The sequence below is a fragment of the Ornithorhynchus anatinus genome, chromosome 21 (assembly GCF_004115215.2).
Source record: "Ornithorhynchus anatinus isolate Pmale09 chromosome 21, mOrnAna1.pri.v4, whole genome shotgun sequence".
Classification (NCBI taxonomy): Eukaryota; Metazoa; Chordata; class Mammalia; order Monotremata; family Ornithorhynchidae; genus Ornithorhynchus; species Ornithorhynchus anatinus.
Window position 1 is genome coordinate 660,763 of NC_041748.1, and position 13,024 is coordinate 673,786.

At 62.3% G+C, this 13,024-nt stretch overlaps 1 protein-coding gene across 1 annotated transcript in view; it reads right to left on the reverse strand.

Moving 5' to 3' along the window:
- The window catches only part of SOGA1 (suppressor of glucose, autophagy associated 1), a 44,244-nt gene extending 33,247 nt beyond the window's left edge, over positions 1–10,997 (reverse strand). Inside the window, exon 1 of the mRNA XM_029049547.1 lies at positions 10,828–10,997. The gene's annotated coding sequence lies outside the window, so the exon portion shown is untranslated. The remainder of the gene's footprint in view (positions 1–10,827) is intronic.
- Between the last annotated feature and the right edge of the window lie 2,027 nt (positions 10,998–13,024).

Sequence of the window (13,024 nt, forward strand, 5' to 3'; positions counted from 1 at the left end):
GAAGTGACTTGCCCAACGTCACACAGCCGACAAGTGGCCACAGCCGGGTTTCGAACTCATGACCTCCGACTCCCGAGCCCATGCTCTTTCCACTGAGCCACGCTGCTTCACCCTCGGAAAGGGTCCTCCTCTGGGCCGCCAGTCTTCACCCCCATTTTAGAGACGAGGGCACCGACAAGGGAAGTGACTCGTCTAAGGTCACCCCAGCAGAAAAGTGGCAGAGCGGGGATGAGAACCCAGGTCCCCCCGGCTCCCAGGGGCGGAAGCCCCCGGGGCCGAGAGGCGAACCTGGGAGTCAGGGGGAGGGTCCGCGACAGGGAGGAAAGGAATGGGATTTAGCCAAGTATGGAATACGACGGACGGGACCGGTCACCCCCGACCCCTCCCCGGGGGAGCGCGACGGATGTTTCAGCCCGGCGGTCTCTCCCTCGGTCCCCCTCACGGCCGGCTGGGACGCTCGCTCCGGTTCTCACGGGAAACGTGGGAAGGGAGAGCCCGCTCCGTGACCCCCGGCCTCGAGGGCGGAAGCGGCAGCTGCTCCCCGGCTCCGCGACGGGCGCCGACGATGATTCTGGTAATTCGTCGAGCGCTTACTACGCGCCAGGGACCGTACTAAGTGCCGGGATGGGGCTGGGTCCCTGTCCCGCGTGGGGCTCACAGAGTCCGTCCCCATCTGACAGATGAGGGAACCGAGACGGCGATTAAGACTGCGAGGCCCAGTCGATCACGGTTACCGGGTGCCTACTGTGGGCAGAACACTGTACTAAACGCTTGGGAGAGGACGCTACGAGAGCGTCGGCAGGCACGTTCCCTGGCCACGATGAGCTTAACCAATTGGTCAGTTGGATTTATCGAGCGCTCACCGTGTGCAGAACACTGGAGTAGGCCCCTGGGAGGGCAATTCATTCACTCATACCTAATGTGCGCTTACTGGGTGCACAGCACCGTACTAAACGCTTGGGAGAGGACAATGTAAGAATAAACAGACACATTGCCCGCCCACAAGGAGCCGACGGACTAGAGGGGGAGACGGACACGAACAGAAACGAATAAACGAGGGACGGGGACGTAAGCGGTGCGGGGCCGGGAGGGGGGATAAAGAAAGAGAGCGAGTCGGGGCGACGCAGAAGGGAGCGGGAGAAGAGGAGAGGAGGGCGCGGTCGGGGAAGGCTTCTGGGAGGAGGGGGGGGGGCTTCGACCGTGTCCAACCTGGTTGGCCTGAATCTACCCTAGCGCTCAGTACAGTCCCCGGAACTGAGTGAGCGCTTCGCCAAGACCATAAACAACCCAGTCCCGTTAGGAGGAGAGGCCCTGGAACCGTGCTGTCATTTCCCCGGCCCTCCCCAGTCGCGGCGAAGGCCACGCATCACATTTTCCATCTCCCTGCGGGGTGGGGGGGTGGGGGACGGGGGACGGGGGACGGGGGGGGGGACGGGGCTTCCCGACGGCGTCAGCGACGATGGGCGAGCTCTTAAAGGGCCACCGTCCCTCAGGCCCCGGCGGCCGGGGACGCAACGGCGGAACGGCGGGTGCGAAACGTGTGCAGCGGCAGGAGGAGGAAAAGAGGAGGAGGAGGAGGAGGAAAAGGGGGGACGGAGAAGAAGAGGAGGAAGAGGCGGAAGCAAAGGAGATGAAGGGAGAGCGTCAGAGAAGTTAGAGGAGCCGCCCACCGCTCCTTTCCTTTCCAAATTCTGTAGGATCAATTATTGATTGATGTTCACATCTGTCTCCCCCTCCAGACTGTCAGCTCGTTGGGAGCAGAGAAGCAGCGTGGCTCAGTGGAAAGAGCCCGGGCTGGGGAGTCAGAGGTCAGGGGTTCGAATCCCGGCTCCGCCGCTTGGCAGCTGTGTGACTGTGGGCGAGTCGCTTCACTTCTCTGGGCCTCAGTGGCCTCATCTGTAAAATGGGGGTTAACCGTGAGCCTCACGTGGGACAACCTGATGACCCTGTATCTCTCCCAGTGCTTAGAACAGTGCTCTGCACATAGTAAGCGCTTAACAAACACCAACATTATTATCATCTATTGGCAGGGAACGCGCCCACCCATTCTGTTGCGTTGTACTCTCCTAAGCGGTTAGTACGGCGCTCTGCACACCGTAAGCCCTTTTCACTTTTCTACAGAGACGTTCAGGGCACGTCACCCCACTCCTCTAAATCTCCAGCGGTTGCCCATCCACCTCCGCAAACAAAAACTCCTCACCACTGGCTTTAAAGCCCTCGATCCCCCCGCCCCCTCCTACCTCACCTCGTTTCCCTAACTTCAACCTCCTCACTGCCCCTCCAGCTCGTCCATCTCGCCGCCGACCCCTCGCCCACGTCCCGCCTCTGGCCTGGAAGACCCTCCCTCCTCAACTCCCACGAACAATGATTCTCCCCCATTTCCAAGCCTTGTTGAAGGTCCATCTCCTCCGAGAAGCCTTCCCTGATTAGGACCGCCCCCCATTTCCTCTTCTCCTACTCCCTTCTGCATCGCCCTGACTTACTCCCCTTGTTCGTCTCCCCTCTCTCGGCCCCACACCACTTCTGCCCATATCTGTCATTTATTTATTAATAATAATAATAATATTGGTATTTGTTAAGCGCTTACTATGTGCAGAGCACTAAGTGCTGGGGTAGATACAGGGTCAGCAGGTTGTCCCACGTGAGGCTCACGGTCTTCATCCCCATTTGACAGCTGAGGTCACTGAGGCACAGAGAAGTGAAGCGACTCGCCCACAGTCACCCAGCTGACAAGTGGCGGAGCCGGGATTTGAACCCATGACCTCCGACTCCCAAGCCCGGGCTCTTTCCACCGAGCCACGCTGCTTAATGTCTGTCCCCGCCTGCTCTAGACGCTAAGCTCGTCGTGGGCAGGGAACGTGTCTGCTTACCGTGGTATTGCTCTCGCCCAAGCACTTAGTACAGTGCTCCGCACAGAGTAAGCGCTTCATAAATACGCCTGAATGGACGAACGAAGGAAAGTGAGCGCTCAATAAAGAGCACCGGCGTTGACGACGGTGAAGTGGATCAAAGCCGGGGCCAAGCTGGGGACTAAGAGGAGTCGGGTCCAGGGCGGTGCAGCGAGCACCGCTGTCGGGGTCCGGAGGGAATTGGGGGGGCTGGCCGAGAGGATTGTGGGTAACGGGGCAGGGGGTGGGTGCTCAAGGTGCTCGAGGCCTGACCTCTGACCTCTACCCCCCCCCCCCCCCCCGCCTTAGTTAAACTGGGGCAGCTCATCCCTGCTGCACAAACAGGCTGAGAAGAGCCTTTTTTGCGGGCTGCCTTGCTCCCGTTTTCGCCGATCGACCCATCGATCGTGTTTATTGAGCACTCGCACTGTACTCGGCACTTTTCATTCATTCATTCAGTAGTATTTATTGAGCGCTTACTATGTGCGGAGCACCGGGAGAGGACAGTACAGAGTAGGTAGACACATCCCCCGCCCATAAGGAACTGACAGTTTAGAGGGAGAGACAGACATTACTAAATAAAGAAATTATGGGTAGCTGATAAATGATAGCTATATCGATTCAAAGACATTAGAGATAGGTAAATAAATTATGATGCATAGATAAATTACAGATACATAAATCGATTACGGATGCGTCAATAAACTACGCCTATGTATTCGGCCCACGCCTATACCCACTCCCATCTCTGGGTCACCTAAGCGCCTGGAGTCCAGGCCTGGGAGTCAGAAGGACCTGGGTTCTAATCCCGGCTCCGCCGGCGGGCAAGTCGCTTCACTTCTCCGTGCCCCAGTTCCCTCCTCTGTAAAATGGGGATGAAGACGGTGAGCCCCATGTGGGACGGGGACTGCGCCTAACCTGATTAACTTGTGTCTACCCCCCAGCGCTTAGTACAGTGCCTGGCCCCAAAAGCCATAAAATAAAGAACGTTCCTGAGAAATGGGTCTAGCGCTCCTGCTCCGGCTCTGCCCCCGGACGGCAGAGCCCGGGCTGACCGGACGCGGGCTCTGTTCCGCTCGGAGGAGGCGGGCTCGGATCGGGGGGAGGTGCGGGGGGTCGCAGGGGGTCACCTACGGTGCCCGCTCTGGCGGGCGTCGCTCAGAGATGCCAGGGTAGTGGGGCGGCGCCGTCCCGGAACGCCGTCCCTCCTCACCTCCGCCAAACTAACTCACTTCCCCTCTTCCAAGCCCCACTGAGAGCTCCCCTCCTCCAGGAGGCCTTCCCAGACCGAGCCCCCCCGTTCCCTCTGCACCCCCTCCCCCCCACTCTTCCCCCTTTCCCTCCCCTCAGCACTGTGCTCATTCCTATATATTATTTATTACTCTATTTTGTTAATAAGGTGTGCATCTATCTATGATTCTATTTATCTTGACGATGTCTTGTTTTCGTTTTGTTCTGTTTCGCTTTGCTGTCTCCCCCGTTTAGACTACGAGCCCGGCATGGGGCAGGGACGGTCTCTATCTGTGGCCCAACTGTCCATGCCAAGCGCTCGGTACAGCGCTCTGCACAGAGTGAGCGCTCAATAGATACCACTGAATGAATTCGGGGCGAGCGGGCACGGCCAGGCGAGGGCCTCGGCTCCGACCCCTGCAGACGCCTGCGTCTCCGCCCTCGGCCGCGCCCGCTGCCGTATGCGTGCCCCCGGGCTCCGCGGGCCGGCCCGCCCGGCTCCCTGGCACCCGGCGGCCCGCCGCAGGGGCGTAACCTGTTCTTCCGGCAGGTAAGGATCCGGCGGGCGGCCCGCGCGGGGCCCGCCCGAGGCCCCGCGGGGACCAAAGGCAAGCCACGGAAGGCACACCCCCCCGCAGCGGCACGGCGGCCTAGATCAGGCCTGGGAACCACAGAACCTGGGTTCTCAAGCCAGCTCCGCCACGTACCTGCTGTGGGCCTTGGGGCGTCACTTCGCTTCTCTTAGGGAAGCGAGGCCTAGGGCACAGAGCCCGGGTCCGGGAGTCAGAGGGCCTGTCTGTCGGTCACGCGTAGTATTGAGTACTTCCTGTGTGCACAGCGCCGTACTAAGCGCTTGGGAGAGGACAATATTACAATGATCAGACACATCCCCTGCTCACAATAAGCTTCCGGGCTAGAGGGACGTGGTTCTCAAGCCGGCTTCACCATCTGCCTGCTGTGGGACTCGGGGCAAGTCACTTCACTTCTGTGGACAGCAGTTTCCTCCTCCGTAAAATGGAGATTTGATACCTGTTCTCCCTCCCCTTAGGCTGGGGGCCCCAGGTGGGACGGGGCCTGGGTCCACCCGGTTGATCTTGTACCTTTTTTTTTTTAAAATAGTATCTGTTAAGTACTTATTAGGTGCCAGGTGCTGTTCTGAGGTCTAGGGTAGAAACAAGCTAATCAGGTTGGACAGGGTCCATGCCCCACAGGGGGCTCACGGGTTTAATCCCCATTTACAGATGAGGGAACTGAGGCCCAGAGAAGTCAAGTGATATACCCAAAGTCACGCAGCAGACAAGTGGCGGCGCCGGGATCAGAACCCGGGTCTTTCTGCCTCCCAGGCCCGGGCTTGCGCCGGGTCCCACCCACCACCCCCCCGGTGAACGGCCCCTGGTCCAGTCAGCCGGGTTCCCCGGTGACAGATTGTCCGATCGGTCGGGTTTCGAGGTGACAGATTGGTCGATCGGCCGGGTTTCAGGGTGACAGATTGTCCAATCAGCCGGGTTCCACGGTGACAGATTGTCCCATCGGCCAGGTTTCCCAGTGGGTTTCCCGGAAAGAGGAAGAAGGGCTTGGCGTGGGAGGCGCCTCCTGCTCCCGGCCCCTGAATGTGGACCCTGGAGCTCCGGGCCCCTGGACAGTTCTGACCCCGGAATCTGGGCCACCCCCCAAAATCTCCGACCCCCGGCCCTAGGCCCCCGAACGGCTCCAACCTCGGGCCCTAGGTCCCCGAACAGCCGCGACCCCAGACTCTGGGGCTCTGAACAACTCCAACCCGGGGCCCTAGGCCTCTGAACGGCTCCGACCCCGGGCTCTGGGCTCCTAAAAAGCTCCGACCCTGGGCCCTAGGCCCCCCGAAGAGTTCGCCCCCAGACTCTAGGCCTCTGAACAACTCCGACCCCGGGCCCCAGGCCTCGGAACAACCTCGGTCCAGGGCCCTAGGTCTCTGAACAGCTCCGACCTCGGGCTCCGGGCCCCTGAACGACTCCAACCCCGGGCTTTAGGTCTCCAAACAGCTCCGACCTGGGGACCCCAGGCCTCTCAGTAGCTCCGACCCAGACTCCGGGGCGCCGAAGAGCTTTGACCCCGAGCTCTGGGCCCTGAAAAACCCCGACCCTGGCCCCCGGTCCCCAGACGGCTCCGACCTCGGCCCCTAGGCATCCAGACGACTCTGAACAGCTCGGACCTGGGACTCTGAACAGCTCCAACCCCGGGCCCTAACCCCCCTCAACAGCTCCAAACCCAGGCTCTGGACCTCTGGACAGCTCCGACACCGGGCTTCGGTCCTTCAGGGAGATGTGGTGAGCTTTGGGGATAGGGCTAGGGTACAGAGACTCGAAAGGATGGGAAATACCAATAATAATAATCAATAATAAGAGATTATTATCGATAATAGTAATAATCACCCTCACCATCATTTCAGTAGTCAATCACTGGGTGTCAAGCTCTGGATTAAGCACCGGGGTAGATACAAGATCATCAGGTTAGACACAGTCCCTGTCCTACACGGGGTTCACAGTCTAAGGGGGGCGGAGAACGGGGACTGAATCCCCATTTTACAGATGAGGAAACCGAAGATCAGAGAAGTGATCTGCCCAAGGCCACACAACAGACACTTGGATATTCTTCTGACTCCCAGGCCCGGGCTCCATCCACTAGGCCACGCCGCTCCTTGACCTATGCTCTGGTGAGAATTAGCCATCGCCTAGAGGTGCGAGCCCCTCGCTGGGCAGGGATTGTCTCTATCTGTTGCCAAACTGTCCATTCCGAGCGCTTAATACAGTGCTCTGCACATAGTAAGCACTCAATCAATATTATTGAGAATAAACACTATTGAGAGAAGCAGCGTGGTTCAGTGGAAAGAGCCCGGGCTTGCGAGTCCGAGGTCATGGGTTCGAATTCCGGCTCCGCCCCCTGTCAGCCGTGTGACTGCGGGCAAGTCACTTCACTTCTCTGTGCCTCAGTGACCTCATCTGCAAAATGGGGATGAAGACCGGGAGCCTCACGGGGGACAACCTTTCATTCATTCATTCATTCAATAGTATTTATTGAGCGCTTACTATGTGCAGAGCACTGTATTAAGCGCTTGGAATGAACAAGTCGGCCACAGATAGAGTCCCTGCCGTTCGACGGGCTTACGGTCTAATCGGGGGAGACGATGACCTTGTATCTCCCCCAGCGCTTAGAACAGTGCTCTGCACGTAGTAAGCGCTTAACAAATACCAACATCATTATTATTGAAAGAATGAATGAGGGATTCGGTCTAAAAATGTAAGGAGAGAGAGAGAGGGGCTGGCGACAGCCGCACGAGGGGAGACGGCCAAGCGACGGGATGCGGGCGGAGGGCGGCGCTGCCCTGGGGTGTCGGCGGCCGGGACCCCTCCCGCATCCTCCCCGGGCCCTCGCCCAACAGGCTGCCCGAGCCAGCCGACCCACGCTCCCCAGTCCCCACCAGCTCTGGGAAACCGTCCGTCGAGGCCGTTCCGCCGCAGCGGCCCGGCGCTCGGTCCCGTCCGCTACCGCGGCCCCGGGCTCCGGCCCGCCCGCCGCCGGGCCGCGGGACCCCGGGCCCGCCGTGGCCCCGGGCGGAGGCTCGTCCACCGCTGCGGCCCGGCGCCCGGGGCCCGTGCCCGGCCGCCGACCCCGTGGAACGTGGCAGCTGTCCAGGGCGTGTCCTCGGCTCGCCCCGCCAGAAGCCCGGACGGCGGGGGCGCCCGCCCCGCTCGCTCCCCACCCCGGGGGGGCGGGGACCCAGCCTCAAATCTGAGGACGTTGGGAGGACCGGGCTGTTGCGGCCGCAGCTGCTCCGGCCCCGGAGCCTGGACTCCGGCCAGCCCCGCCGAGCGGCCGGAGGAGGCCTCAAGCCGCTCCTGCAGCCTCCCTGCGTGCTCCGCTCCTCTCCCAAGCGCTCGGGTCAGTGCTCTGCACACAACGGGCGCTCAGTAAATAGTGCTGACGGATTCTAGGCTTCCTCTAGACCGGTCGCATTATTGTGGGCAGGGAACCTGCCTCCCAACTCTATCACGTTGGACCCTCCCAAGCGCTTACTCCAGTGCTCTGCCCACAACGGGCGTTCACTAGATGCCACTGACGGACCGTAAGCTCCCTCTAGACCGCCGGCTCGTCGCGGGCGGGGAAACCGTCGGCCGACTCTGTTACGTTGGACTCTTCCCAACGCTTAGCACAGGGTTCGGTCTGCAGGAGGCACCCAGTCGGTGCCAGAGGGCGGGGGAATGAATAAATGGAACATCCCGGCCCGCTCCCAGTGATCCCTGGCCCCGGGCCAGTGTCCGACGATGAATGGGCCCATTCAGGAAGCAGCACGGCCTAGTGGAGAGGGCCCGGGGCCTGGGAGGCGGAGGACCCGGGTTCTAATCCCAGCTCCGCCGCCTGTCTGCCGTGGGACCTTGGGCGAGCCGCTTCGCCGCGCCTCAGTTTTCTCACCCGTAAAATCGGGCTTCGGTAGCCGTTCTCCCTCCCCCTCGGAGCTGGAGCCCCACACGGGACGGGGGCTGTGTCCGACCCGATGATCCCGCCTCCGCTCCAGGACTCGGCCTAGTGCTCTCCTCAAAGTGAGCGCTTCACGAATGCCGCAAAGGCCGTTCGGGGCTGCAGGGATGAAGGTACCCGAGGAGGTCTACGCTCCCGCGGCCCGCATAGAGAAGCAGCCCGGCCGAGGGGAAAGAGCACGGGCCCGGGAGCCAGAGGACCTGGGTTCTAATTCCGGCTCGACCGATCGCTTGCTGTGCGACTTTGGGCAAGTCACTTCACTTCTCTGTGCCTCAGTTTCCTCAACCGTAAAACGGGGCTTCAATACCCGTTTCTCCCTCCTCCTCAAGCCCGTGAGCCCTCCGTGGCACAGCGATTGCGTCCGATCTAAATTAACCTGTACCTACTCCAGCGCGTAGAACAGTGTTGGACACATACTGGGCGCTTAACGAGCACCGTCAAATGAACCGCCGAGCTGCCTTTTCGAGAGGCTGCGGGGAAAGGCAGGCCTGGGCATCTGCCAAGCAGGGCACGCGGCGGGCACCTGCCCCAGGGCGGCCGGGGAAATGGCAGAGGGCCGCGGAACGGGACGGATAGGTCTCCGCCGCCCGGTCCCGCTGCCGGCCACCGGTCCCGGCCTCTCGCCGGGCGGCCGGCTGCACCCCAGAAGATGCCAGGTGCCGGCCTCGGCAGGGTGGCCCCAAGGCCGCCCCCGCCCGAGACGCCCCCAGACCAAATGCCAGCCAGGTAAGACGCAATCCAACCCGTCACCCAGGCCGGGGCCCCGCCGGGTGGCACGGATTTCGCCAGTGCGGAGGGGCACCTAGGGTTGTCATGCCAACGGCACCGTGCAAGGGGAAGCCGGGGTGGGGGGGTGGGATGGGGACGGGGTTCCTGACGCCCTGGCTCTAGCCGACAGCCAAAACCAGGTTCAAAAGGCCCAGGCTAGACGGTGGCCGAGGTCTCCTCGGCCCCCACTGCCCTCAGACCCCCGGGGACCACCCCCCATCCCGGCTCAACTTTGGCCTGCTCGGAGCGGGGTGGGGAGGGGGATGCTAAATTTTGCCCCTGGACCCCCCGGGGGGAGAGAGCTGGTTTCTGGAAAAGGAAACTTCGTCGAGTGTACCCAGCTGGGCCCTCAGAGACCCGCTGCTCACGGTCACTCGAGGTTCCAAAATTGCCCCCTCTGTCACCATATCCCCTCTCCCTTGCCAACCCCTCAGGAGCCCGGCCCCCTCGACTCTCACCGTCCCCCCAGGCTCCCTCAGATGATGATTCCCCAGGCCCCCACCCCGGGACCCCCGAGGTCCACCCTTGGAGCCTCGCTCCCTCCAGGGTCTCGAGGATCCCCCCGGCCACGGGACCCAAGTTAAGCGGCATGAAAGGCGGCCCGGCGCAGTGGCTGGAACCCGGGCGTCGGAAGGTCACGGGTTCTGATCGCGGTCCCGCCACTCTTCTGCCGGGTGACCTCGGGCAAGTCACTTCCCTTCTCCGGACCTCAGTTCCCTCATCGGTGAAATGGGGATTGTGACCGTGAGCCCCACGTGGGACAGGGACTACGTTCAACCCGATTTGCTCGGATCCATCCCGGTGATTACTGACACACAGTAAGCGCTTATCAAACACCCTAATGATAATTATTACCCCGGCTCCCCCGGTCGCTCCGGACCCGGGCGGCCCCCGGTCTCCAACACCCTGGGTCCCCCGGCCGTCCAGACCCGGGGAACCCTAGCTTGGCCGGCCGAGCCGGTCCCCGGCCACCTCGGTCCTCAGGACCCTGGATCCCCCGGCCCCCCTGACCCCCTGGACCCTTCATCCCCCGGCCTAACCGACCCCCCGGATCCTACCTCCGCCGGCCTAGCTGGACCCCTGGATCGCCCGGCCTCCTCGACCCCCGGGATCCTAGTTCCCCGAGAGACCCCGGCCCCCCCGGCCGTTACCTCCACCGGCCAGGCTGGACCCCGGCCTCCCCGGCCCCATCCTCCACCGGCCAGGCCGGACCCCCGGACCCCCCGTCCTCCTCGACCCCCGGCCCCCTGGCTCCTGCCTCTGCCGGCCGAGCTGGACCCCGGCGGCCCCCCAGCCTCTCCGACCCCCCGTCCCCACCTCCACCGGCCGAGCCGGAGCCCGGAGCCCGGAGCCCCCGGCCTCCCCCGGACCCTCCCTCGGCAGGCCAGGGGGGCCCCCTGGATCCTGCGGTCCCCCCACCCCCCCTCACCTTGAGATAATCGTTCTCGGAGCGGAGCTCCTCCAGCTCCCGGAGGAAGGCGTCGGGCCTGCAGTCCAGCAGGTCCTCGGTCAGGTCGGAGAAGGCCACGGAGGCGCTGAGGGGCAGCCGCCCGCTGCTGCCGCTGCTCAGGCTGCTGCTGCTGCTGCTCGGGCTGCTGCCGCCGCCGCCCCCGGACCCTCCGGACCCCCCGGACCCCCCGGACCCCCCGGACTCCTCCGGGGGCCCGGGGCGCCTCGGGGGCCCGGCCCGGCCCGGGGATCCCGGAGCGGCCGCGCCCCGCCGGGCCTTGGCCGAGCCCCGGCCGGGGGCCTCCTTGGGCCGGCCGGGCGACGGGGCGCGCCCGCCCGCCGTGCTGGGGACCGGGCCCACCGGGGGGCCCGAGGGGACCGGGGCCGACGACGCCTTCTTCCTCCGCCCCGGCTCCGGGCCCGCTCCCGCTCCCGGCCCGTCCATCCCGCAACGCGCTGCTGCGCCCTGCTTGCAGCCCTTCTCCTTCCTTCCTTCCTTCCTTCCTTCCCTCCTCCTCCTCCTCCTCCTCCTCCTCCTCCTTCCCTCCTCCTGCCGCCGCCCCTTCCCCTTCCCTCGTCCCCGCCCCCCGCCCCGCCGGCCGGGAACAAAAGGCGGCCCACAGGCCCCGCCGCTCCCCCGCCTCGCCCAACGCCTCCCTTCTTCCTCCTCCTCGCCCCTTCTTCCCTTCCCACTTCCCACCTCCCACCACCCTTCTCCTCCTCACTCCGTCTCCTCCTTCTCCCCTTCCTTTCTCTCGCCCCCCCCTTCCCTCCCTTCTCTCCATCCCCTCCTTCTTCCCTTCTCCCATTCCTCCCATCCTTTCCTTCCCCTCTCCCATTCCTCCCTTCCTTTCCTTCCCTTCTCCCATGCCCCTCTTTCTTTCCTTCCCATCTCCCATTCCTCCCCTTTCCTTCCTTCCCATCTCCCATTCCTCCCCTTTCCTTCCCTTCTCCCATTCCTCCTCTTTCCTTCCCTTCTCCCATTCCTCCTCTTTCCTTCCCTTCTCCCATTCCTCTCCTTTCCTTCCCTTCTCCCATTCCACCCGTTTCCTTCCCTTCTCCCATTCTTCCCTTCTTTCCTTCCCTTCTCCCATTCTTCCCTTCTTTCCTTTCCTTCTCCCATTCTTCCCTTCTTTCCTTTCCTTCTCCCATTCGTCCCTTCTTTCCTTTCCTTCTCCCATTCTTCCCTTCTTTCCTTTCCTTCTCCCATTCCCCTTTTTTTCCTTCTCCCATTCCCCTTTCTTTCCTTTCCTCTCCCATTCTCCTTTCTCTCCTTCCCTTCTCTCACCCCCCCTTCTCTCCTTCCCTTCTCTCACCCCCCCTTCTCTCCTTCCCTTCTCTCACCCCCCTTCTCTCCTTCCCTTCTCTCACCCCCCTTCTCTCCTTTCCTTCTCTCACCCCCCTTTTCTCACGCCCCTTTTCTCCTTCCCTTTTCTCACTCCCCTTCTCTCCTTCCCTTCTCTCATCCCCCTTCTTTCCTTCCCTTCTCCCATTCCATCTTTCCTTCCCTTCTCTCATCCCCCCCCCATGCTCCCCCTTCTTCCCTTCCCTTTCCTCATCCCTCCTTCATCCCTTCTCCTCCTTCTTCTCTTCCCCTTCACCTCCCAGCTGTCCCCCCCCCCACACCGCTTTTTTAATGGCATTTGTTAAGCACATACTAAATGTCAAACCCCGTTCTAATCGCTGGGGTAGATGCGAGTTAATCTGGTCAGAGACAGTCCTTATCCTCCGTGGGGCTCACAGTCAAAGTAGGAGGTTGAACAGAGATCGAATCCCCATTCTGCAGTGGAGGAAACTGAGGCCCCGAGAAAACTTGCCCAAGATCCCACAGCAAACAGGTGGTGGAGCTGGAATTAGAACCCAGGTCCTCTGGCTCCCAGGCCCGTGCTCCATCCAAGCTGATTCCCTTCCCTCCCCCTGACCCCACGGGCCCCCGGCCCTAGGGGTCAGGGGTCAGCCGGCCACAACTGCCCACCTGCTCCCTAATTAGGAAACCAGACACCTCCGGGAGTGAACTGAGCTCCAGCTGGCGGAGGGGGTTGTGGGGTGGGAAGGAGGAGGGGGTGAAGGAGAAGGGGTGGGGCGAGATTTATATTTATATTGACCTCTGTTTATTCATATCGATGTCTGTCTCCCCCCACCTAGACCGTGAGTTCGTCGTGAGCAGGGATCGTCTC